Source organism: Phoca vitulina, unplaced genomic scaffold, assembly GCF_004348235.1.
Source record: "Phoca vitulina isolate PV1807 unplaced genomic scaffold, GSC_HSeal_1.0 scaffold15, whole genome shotgun sequence".
In the NCBI taxonomy this organism is placed as follows: domain Eukaryota; kingdom Metazoa; phylum Chordata; class Mammalia; order Carnivora; family Phocidae; genus Phoca; species Phoca vitulina.
Genome location: NW_022589718.1, coordinates 18,542,570 through 18,552,495, shown reverse-complemented (window position 1 = coordinate 18,552,495; position 9,926 = coordinate 18,542,570). Strand labels below are relative to the sequence as shown.

The 9,926-nt window shown below is 39.5% G+C and overlaps 1 pseudogene; it reads right to left on the bottom strand.

The window, feature by feature from the left end:
* Nucleotides 1-750: 750 nt before the first annotated feature.
* Nucleotides 751-8,729, bottom strand: LOC116637712 (annotated as a pseudogene).
* Nucleotides 8,730-9,926: the final 1,197 nt, after the last annotated feature.

Below are 9,926 nucleotides of genomic sequence, written 5' to 3'. Positions count from 1 at the left end.
ACCAGAAAATGGTTAAAAAGCAAATAAAAATTACAATAAATTGTTTTCCATGAATTAAGAAAATTAATTAACTCTGAAGCATCAGTATTAAGGAAAGAAAAAGAAATTCAGATAAGTGATAATAAGACACCAGAAAAATATTAAATATGAGCCATGCTGGCAGATCTGAGGAAGAAAATAGAAGAAAACTAAAGAAGAACTAAAGGAGAAATTAGAAACAACTGAAAGTGGGCACATGGGTGGCTCAGTAGCTTATGTGTCTGCCTTTGACTCAGGTCATGATCCCAGGTTCCTGGGATCGACCCATGGCAGGCTCCCTGCTCAGCGGTGAGTCTGCTTCTCCCTTTCTCTCTGCCTCTCCCCTGGCTTGTGCTCTTTCTCTCTCACTCACTTTCTCTCTCAAATAAATAATTAAAATCTTTAAAAAAGAAAGAAAGAAACAACCAACCAAAGGATAATTGATCAGTAATGGAGGAAAGAAAGAATCAGCAAAATCAAATGGAATTTAATACACAATTTAAAATGATAAGAGAAAATGATAGATATGGAAGATAGGCAAATGAAATCCAGTATATATACAGGTATACCTCAGAGATATTGTGGGTTTGGTTCCAGACCACAAAGACAAAGCAAATATCACAGTAAAGCAAATCAAGTGAATTTTTTGGCATCCTAGTGCATATTAAAGTTATGTTTATACTATATAGTCTTTTTAGTGTACAATAGCTTAATACTTTATTGCTAAAAATGCTAACCATTGTCTGAGCTTTCAGGAACTCATAACCTTTTGGCTGGTGGAGGGTCTTGCCTTGATGTTGATGGTTGCTGACTGATCAGGCTGGTGTTTGCTGAAAGTTGAGGTGGTTGTGGCAATTTCTTAAAATAAGACAATAAAGTTTGCTGCACCAATTGATTCTTCCTTTCATGGAGGATTTCTCTGTAGTGTGTGTTGCTGTTTGCTAACATTTTACCCACAGTAGAACTTCTTTCAAATTCGGAGTCAATCCTTTCAAACTCTTCCACTCCTTTACCAGCTAAGTTTATGGAATATTCCAAATTCTTTGTTGTCATTTCAACAATCTTCACAGCATCTTCATCAGGAGTAGATTCTGTCTCAAGAAACCACTTACTTTGTTCCTCCATAGAAGCAGCTTCTCATCCATTCTAGTTTTATTATACAATTGAAGTAAGTCAGTCGCATCTTCAGGCTCCACTTCTGATTCTGGTTCTCCACATCTGTAGTTACTTCCTCCACTGAAGTCTGAACCCCTCAAAGTTATCCATGAGGGCTGGAATCAACTTCTTCCAAATTCCTGTTCATGTTGATATTTTAACCTCTTTCCATGAATCATGAATGTTCTTAATGACATCTAGAATGGTGAATTCTTTCCAGAAGGTTTTTTATTTATTTTGCCTAGGTCTATCAGAGGAATCATTACCTATAGCAGCCTTGTGAAGGGTATTTCTTAAGTAATAAGACTTGAGAGTTAAAATTACTCATTGATCCATGGGCTGCAGAATAGATGTTGTCTTAGCAGGCATTAAAACATTAATCTCATTGTACATCTCCATCAGAGTGTTTGGGGGATCAGACGCATTGTCATTGAGCACTGACACTTGAAAGGAACTTTTTTTGTTTTTTTTCTGAGCAGTAAGTCTCAACAGTGAGCTTAAAATATTCTGTAAACCATGTTGTAAACAGATGTGCTGTCATCCATGTTTTGTTCCATTTATAGAGCACAGGCAGAGTAGATTTAGCCTAATTCCTAAGGGCCAGAGGATTTCTGAAATGGTAAATGAACATTGGCTTCAACTTAAAGCCACCAGTTGCATTAGCCCCTAACAAGAGTCAGTCTGAGCTTTGAAACTTTGGAGCCAGACATTGAGTTCTCCTCTCTAGCTATGAAAGTCCTAAATGCTATCTTCTTCTAATAGAAGGTTATTTTGTCTATATTGAAACTCTGCTGCTAAGTGTGGCCACCTTTGTTAATTCTCTTAGCTAGGTCTTCTGGATAACTAGCTGCAGCTTCTACATCAGCACTTGCTGCTTCACCCTATACTTCTATGTTATGGAGATGACTCCTTTCCTTATTTCTCATGACTCAACCTCTGCTATCTTCCAAATTCCCTTCTGCAGCTTCCCCACCTCTCTCAGCCTTCGTGAGATTGAAGAAATTTAGAGCCTTGCTCTGGATTAGGCTTTGGCTTAAGGGAATGTTGTGCTGGTTTGATCTTCTATCCAGACCACTAAAACTTTCTCCATATCAGCAATAAGTCTGTTTTGCTTTCTTAACATTCATGTGATCACTAGAGTAGCACTTTTAATTTTCTTTAAGAATTTCTCCTTTTCATTCACAATTTGGTTAACTCTTTGGTGTAAGAGACCTACCTTCCAGATTATCCTGGCTTTCAATATGCCTTCCTCACCAATCTTAATCATTTATAGCTTTTAATTTAACATGAGAGACATGTGGAAGGGGGAGAAAAAAGATGGCGGAGGAGTAGGGGACCCTATTCCAACCGGTCCCTGGAATTAAGCTGGATATCTACCAGACCACTCTGAACACCCATGAAATCAGCCTGAGATGTAAGAAGATAGATCTGGATCTCTACAAACAGAATATCGCAGGTGGTTGGTTTTGAGGTACAAAGTGGGGAGCCGTGATTCCATGGGCAGATATCAGAGATTAACAGCAGGGGAGGGAGCCAGCCATGGGGATCCTACACTGCCGGTGAGTGATAGCCTCCTGCGCTGGGGATGGGGCACAGGCTCACAGACCAGTGGTGGCAGGGAAAGGACTTTAGGGCAGCCCCCCCCCCCAAATGGAAACCGAGTGGTGGGGCCGGGCATGTGAACTGGCGTGGCTGGCGGTTTTAGAAACACAAAGGGCAGAGATGTGCCACAACCTCGAGGCAGGGGTTGGGAGCGCTGCTGGGGGAGCACAATCCAGAACGCTGCAGTTTATAGCAGCACAGACAGAAACGGAGGTAGTGTGGCCTGGAGAGCTCACTGAGGAACTGACTGTGATCTCTCTTCTCTTAGGCAGAGGGTTGGAAACAGTCCCTTCTGCTCTGACTCTCAGAAGAGACACAGAAAGCCATCAGGGAAAGCTGCCAGAGACCAAAAGCCCCCCAAAAATGGTTTTCACTGAGCCCATTCCCCCCCACAGGGGGGCAGGGCAACTCTGCCCAAACAGGGTTGCCTGAGTAACAGCATGGCAGACCCCTTGCCCAGAAGACAGGCTGGGAAAACAAGAGACCAGCAAACCTAAGGTCCCTAGAAAACAGGTGCATCTTGCTTAGGTTGTGGTCAATAATTTGGACTCTACACATTCCCTCAACCACCCCTCAGTGGAATGACTAGGAGGAGGAACCCCCAAAATAGGAAAGACTCAGAGACTATGACTTATGCCACAGATTTACAAATGGATTCAGATATAACCAAGATGTCAGAGATGGAATTCAGGCTGGCAATTGTGAAGACAATAGCTAGAAGGGAGAAATTGATTAATGGCAACATAGAGTCTCTAAGGGCAGAAATGAAAGCTGAATTGGCAGAACTTAACAATGCTATCAGTGAGATCCAATCTAATCCAGATAATCTAACAGCTAGGGTAAGCGAGGCAGAAGAACAAATTAGTGACCTAGAAGACCAATTAATAGAAAAAAAGGGAAAAGAGGAGGCCAGGGAAAAACAACTCAGAATCCATGAAAATAGAATAAGAGAAATAAGTGACACCATGAAACGTTCCAATGTCAGAATTATTGGAATCCCTGAGGGGGTGGAGAGAGAGAGAGGACTAGAAGATATATTTGAGCAAATCATAGCTGAGAACTTCCCTAATCTGGGAAATGAAAAAACATTCGTGTCCTAGAGACAGAGAGGACCCCTCCCAAGATCAAGGAAAACAGGCCAACACCTCAGCATGTAATTGTAAAACTCACAAATCTTAGAACCAAGGAAACCATCTTATGGGCAGTTAGGGGGAACAGATTCCTTACGTACAGAGCAAGGAACATCAGAATAACGTCAGACCTATCTACAGACACCTGGCAAGCCAGAGAGGGCTGGCAAGACATATTCAGGGTACTAAATGAGAAGAACATGCAGCCAAGAATACTTTACCTGGCAAGGCTGTCATTTAGAATGGATGGAGAGATGCAGAGCTTCCACGACCGGCAGAAACTGAAAGAATATGTGACCACTAAGCCGGCCCTGCGAGAAATATTAAAGGGGGGTTCTATAAAAGGAGAAAGATCCCAAGAGTGATATAGAAAAGAAATTTACAGGGACAATCAATAAAAACAAGGTCTTCACAGGCAGCATGATGACAATTAATTCATATCTTTCAATAATCACTCTCAACATGAATGGCCTGAATGCTCCCATAAAACGGCACAGGGTTGCAGATTGGATAAAAAGACAGGACCCATCCATATGCTGTCTACAAGAGACTCATTCTGAACTTAAAGATACATCCAGACTGAAAGCGAAGGGATGGAGATCCATCTTCCATGCCACAGACCTCAAAAGAAAGCTGGGGTAGCAATTCTTATATCAGACAAATTAGATTTTAAACTAAAGACTGTAGTTAAGAGACACGGAAGGACACTATAGCATTCTTAAAGAGTCTATCCAACAGGAAGATCTAACAATTGTAAATATCTATGCCCCCAACATGGGAGCAGCCATCTACATAAGCCAACTGTTAGCCAAGATAAAGTTTCATATGGATAACAATACGTTAATTGTAGGAGACCTCAATACTCCACTCTCAGCAATAGACAGATCATCTAAGCAGGAAATCAACAAAGAAACAAGAGCTTTGAATGACACACTGGACCAGATGGACCTCATAGATATATACAGAACATTCCACCCTAAAACAACAGAATACTCATTCTTCTTGAGCACACATGGAACATTCTCCAGAATAGACCACATACTGGGTCACAAATCAGGTTTCAACTGATAACAAAAGACTGAGATTATTCCCTACATATTCTCAGACCATAATGCTTTAAAACTAGAACTCAATCAGAAGAAAAAATTTGGAAGAAATTCAAACACTTGGAAGCTAAAAACCACTCTGCTCAAGAATGTTTGGGTCACCAGGAAATCAATGAAGAACGTAAGCAATCCATGGAAACCAATGAGAACGAAAACACATAGGTCCAAAACCTATGGGATACTGCAAAGGCAGTCCTAAGGGGGAAATACATAGCCATCCAAGCCTCAATCAAAAAAATAGAAAAATCCTTATTTCACCAACTGACTTTACATCTTAAAGAACTAGAGAAAAAGCAACAAACGATGCCTAAGCCACACATTAGAAGAGAAATAATTAAGATTAGAGCAGAGATCGGGGTGCCTGGGTGGCTCAGTCGTTAAGCGTCTGCCTTCGGCTCAGGTCATGATCCCAGGGTCCTGGGATCGAGCCCCGCATCGGGCTCCTGCTCCGTGGGAGGCCTGCTTCTCCCTCCCCCACTCCCTCTGCTTGTGTTCCCTCTCTCGCTGTGTCTCTCTCTGTCAAATAAATAAACAAAATCTTTAAAAAAAAAAAAAAAAAAAAAAGATTAGAGCAGAGATCAATGAGTTAGAAACCAGAAACACAGTAGATCAGATCAGCAAAACTAGAAGCTGGTTCTTTGAAAGAATTAATAAGATCGATAAACCACTGGCGAGACTTATCCAAAAGAAAAGAGAAAGGACCCAAACTAATAAAATTATAAATGAAAGGGGAGAGATCACGACTCACACCAAGGAAATAGAAACAATTATTAGAAATTATTATCAACAACTATATGCCAATAAGCTGAGCAACCTGGATGAAATGGATGGCTTCCTAGAAACCTATAAACTCCCAAGACTGAAATAAGAAGAAATTGACAACCTGAATAGGCCAATAACCAGTAACGAGATTGAAGCAGTGATCAAAAACCTCCCAAAAAACAGGAGTCCAGGGCCTGATGGATTCCCTGGGGAATTCTACCAAACATTCAAAGAAGAAATATTACCTATTCTCCTGAAGCTGTTTCAAAAAATAGAAACAGAAGGAAAGCTTCCAGACTCATTCTATGAGGGCAACATTACCTTAATCCCCAAACCAGGCAAAGATCCCATCAAAAAGGAGAATTTCAGACTGATATCCCTGATGAATATGGATTCCAAAATCCTCAACAAAATCTTAGCCAATAGGATCCAACAATACATTAAAAGGATCATCCACCACAATAAACTGGGATTTATCCCCGGGATGCAAGGGTGGTTCAACATTCGCAAATCAATCAATGTGATAGAACACATTAATAAGAGGAGAGAGAAGAACCATATGGTCCTCTCAATGGATGCAGAAAAAGCATTTGACAAAATACAACATCCTTTCCTGATTAAAACTCTTCAGAGTATGGGGATAGAGGGAACCTTACTCAAGCTCATAAAATCCATCTATGAAAAACCCACAGTGAATATTATCCTCAATGGGGAAAAGCTGAGAGCCTTTCCCTGAAGGTCAGGAACACATCAAGGATGCCCACTCTCGCCACTATTGTTCAACATAGTACTAGAAGTCCTAGCAATAGCATTCAGACCACAAAAAGAAACAAAAGATATTCAAATTGGCAAAGAAGAAGTCAAACTCTCTCTGTTCACAGATGACATGATACTTTATGTGGAAAACCCAAAAAACTCCACCCTCAATTACTAAAACTCAAACAGCAATTCAGTAATGTGGCAGCATACAAAATCAATGCACAGAAATCAGTTGCTTTCTTATACACTAACAATGCAAGTGTAGAAAGAGAAATTAGAGAAACGATTCCATTTTCAATAGCACCAAAAACCATAAGATACCTCAGAATAAACCTAACCAAACAGGTAAAGGATCTGTTCTCTAGGAACTATAGAACACTCATGAAAGAAATCGAAAAGACACAAAAAGATGGAAAAACATTCCATGCTCATGGATCAGAAGAATAAACATTGTTAAAATGTCTATGCTACCCAGAGCAATCTATACCTTCAGTGTAATTCTGATCAAAATTCCAATGACATTTTTCAAAATGCTGGAACAAACAATCCTAAAATTTGTATGGAATCAGAAAAGACCCCAAACCATCAAGGAAATGTTGAAAAAGAAAAATAAAGCTGGGGGCATCACGTAGCCTGATTTCAAGCTATATTACAAAGCAGTGATCACAGGACAGCATGGTACTGGCACAAAAACAGATATATAGACCAATGGAACAGAATAGAGAGCCCAGATATGGACCCTGAACTTTATGGTCAAATAATCTTCGATAAAGCAGGAAAAGATATGCAATGGAAAAAAGACAGTCTCTTCAATAAATGGTGCTGGGAAAACTGGACAGCCACATGCAGAAGAATGAAACTTGACCATTCTCTAACACCATACACAAAGATAAACTCAAAATGGATGAAAGATCTCAATGTGAGACAGGAATCCATCAAAATCCTAAAGGAGAACATAGGCAGTAACCTCTTCGACATCAGCCACAGCAACTTCTTTCAAGATTCATCTCCAAAGGCAAGTGAAACAAAAGCAAAAATGAACTTTTGGGACGGCATCAAGATAAAAAGCTTCTGCACAGCAGAGGAAACAGTCAACAAAACAAAGAGGCAACCCACAGAATGGGAGAAGATATTTGCAAATGACACAACAGATAAAGGGCTGGTATCCACGATCTATAAAGAACTTCTCAAACTCAACACCCAAAAAACAAATAATCAAGTCAAAAAATGGGCAGAAGACATGAACAGACACTTCTCCAAAGAAGACATACAAATGGCTAACAGACACATGAAAAAATGTTCAACATCATTAGCTATCAGGGAAATTCAAATCAAAACCACATTGAGATACCACCTTATACCAGTTAGAATGGCAAAAATTGACAAGGCAAGAAACAACTAATGTTGGAGAGGTTGTGGAGAAAGGGGAAACCTCTTACACTGTTGGTGGAAATGCAAGTTGGTATAGCCACTTTGGAAAACGGTGTGGAGGTGTCTCAAAAAATTAAAAATAGAGCTACCCTATGACCCAGCAATTGCACTACTGTGTATTTACCCCAAAGGCACAGATGTAGTGAAAAGAAGGGCCATATGCACCCCAATGTTCATAGCAGCAATGTCTGCAATAGCCAAACTGTGGAAAGAGCTGAGATGCCCTTCAACAGATGAATAGATAAAGAAGATGTGGTCCATATATACAATGGACTATTACTCAGCCATCAGAAAGGATGAATACCCCACTTTTACATCAACATGGATGGGACTGGAGGAGATTATGCTAAGTGAAATAAGTCAAGCAGAGAAAGTCAATTATCATATGGTTTCACTTATTTGTGGAACATAAGGAATAGCATGGAGGACATTAGGAGAAGGAAGGGAAAAATGAAGGGGGGGAAATCGGAGGGAGAGATGAACCATGAGAGACTATGGACTCTGAGAAAGAAACTGAGAGTTTTAGAGGGGAGGAGGGTGGGGGGATGGGTTAGCCCAGTGATGGGTATTAAGGAGAGCACGTACTGCATGGAGCACTGGGTGTTATACGAAAACAATGAATCATGGATCATTACATCAAAAACTAATGATGTATTGTATGATGACTAGCATAACATAATAAAATTAAATTAAAAAAATTAAAATAATAATAAAATAAAATGAGAGACATGCAACTCTTCCTTTAACTGAAACACTGAGAGGCCATTGTAGGGGTTATTAATTGGCCTAATTTCAATATTGTTGTTTCTCAGGGGATAGGGAAGCCTGAGGAGAGGGAGAGAGATGGGCTGTTGGCCAGTCAGTGGGGTAGTCAGAACACTCACAGCATTTTTAAGTTCACCATCTTACATGTGTATGGTTCATGGTGTCCCTAAATGATTAAAATAGTAACACCAGAGATCACTGATCCAGATCATCATAAAAAAAAAAAAATGCAATAATGACAAAGTCTGAAATATTGTGAGAATTACCAAAAGTGACATGGAGACCGGAAGTGAGCAAATGCTGTTGGAAAAATGGCACCAATAGACTTGCTCAATGCAGGGTTGCCACAAACCTTCATTATGTTTAAAAAAAAAAAAAAAAAAAAAAGGTGCAATACTTGCCAAGTGCAATAAAGCAAAAAGGAAAATTTGGGGAAAATTGATTTAAAAAAGCATGAGTTGGAAGGTTGTCATGATTGCTGTTAGAATCGGATGCATCTTGCTTTTTTGTCAACATGGGAAACTACCATTTAAATATTTAGTGAATTTATATATTTTCTTTCACTGCAACCTTTGTTTCTTTGGCTTCCCTTCCTCCCTCAGTGACAAAACAAATGGCACAAAAAGATTTAGTACACAAAGAAAGAAAAACAAAAGAAACAGTTTCCAGCCTAATAAGTTAGGCAGCCAGTGTCTAGCTGGTTGCCACTAAGATATAATAACTGGCAAAAATTGTTCCAGTTTCTATCTCTGGTATCATAGTTTAGCTGAAAAGTCAAATATTAGATATTACTTTAAATACTTAAATATTTTTGTAAGGAAAGTATTTCCTGTTTGCTAACATGTCATTCCTTTTGATCCAAAAGCAATAGTGAATGCATGCCTTTGTAATTCAGCTTCTCTAGTAAAGATATGAAAAAAATCACAATTCTCATTTGTTCACTATTTAATAAAATAAAAGTTTGGTAACACACTTCAGCCACTAGGAAAATATTAAGAGTAGCTTGTGAAATATTTAAAGAGTGCAGTCAGTATCTCGAGTCAAATAGCAGTCTGTTAAATGGGAAAGGTAACTAGGACATTAGCTGAAAAGTCTAAGAGTATATAGGTACATACAGATGTTAATATAAAACCTAATTGCACAAATTGCTGATTCAAAAATGGTTTCAAAATCTGTATTGGTTTCCTAGGGTTACCAT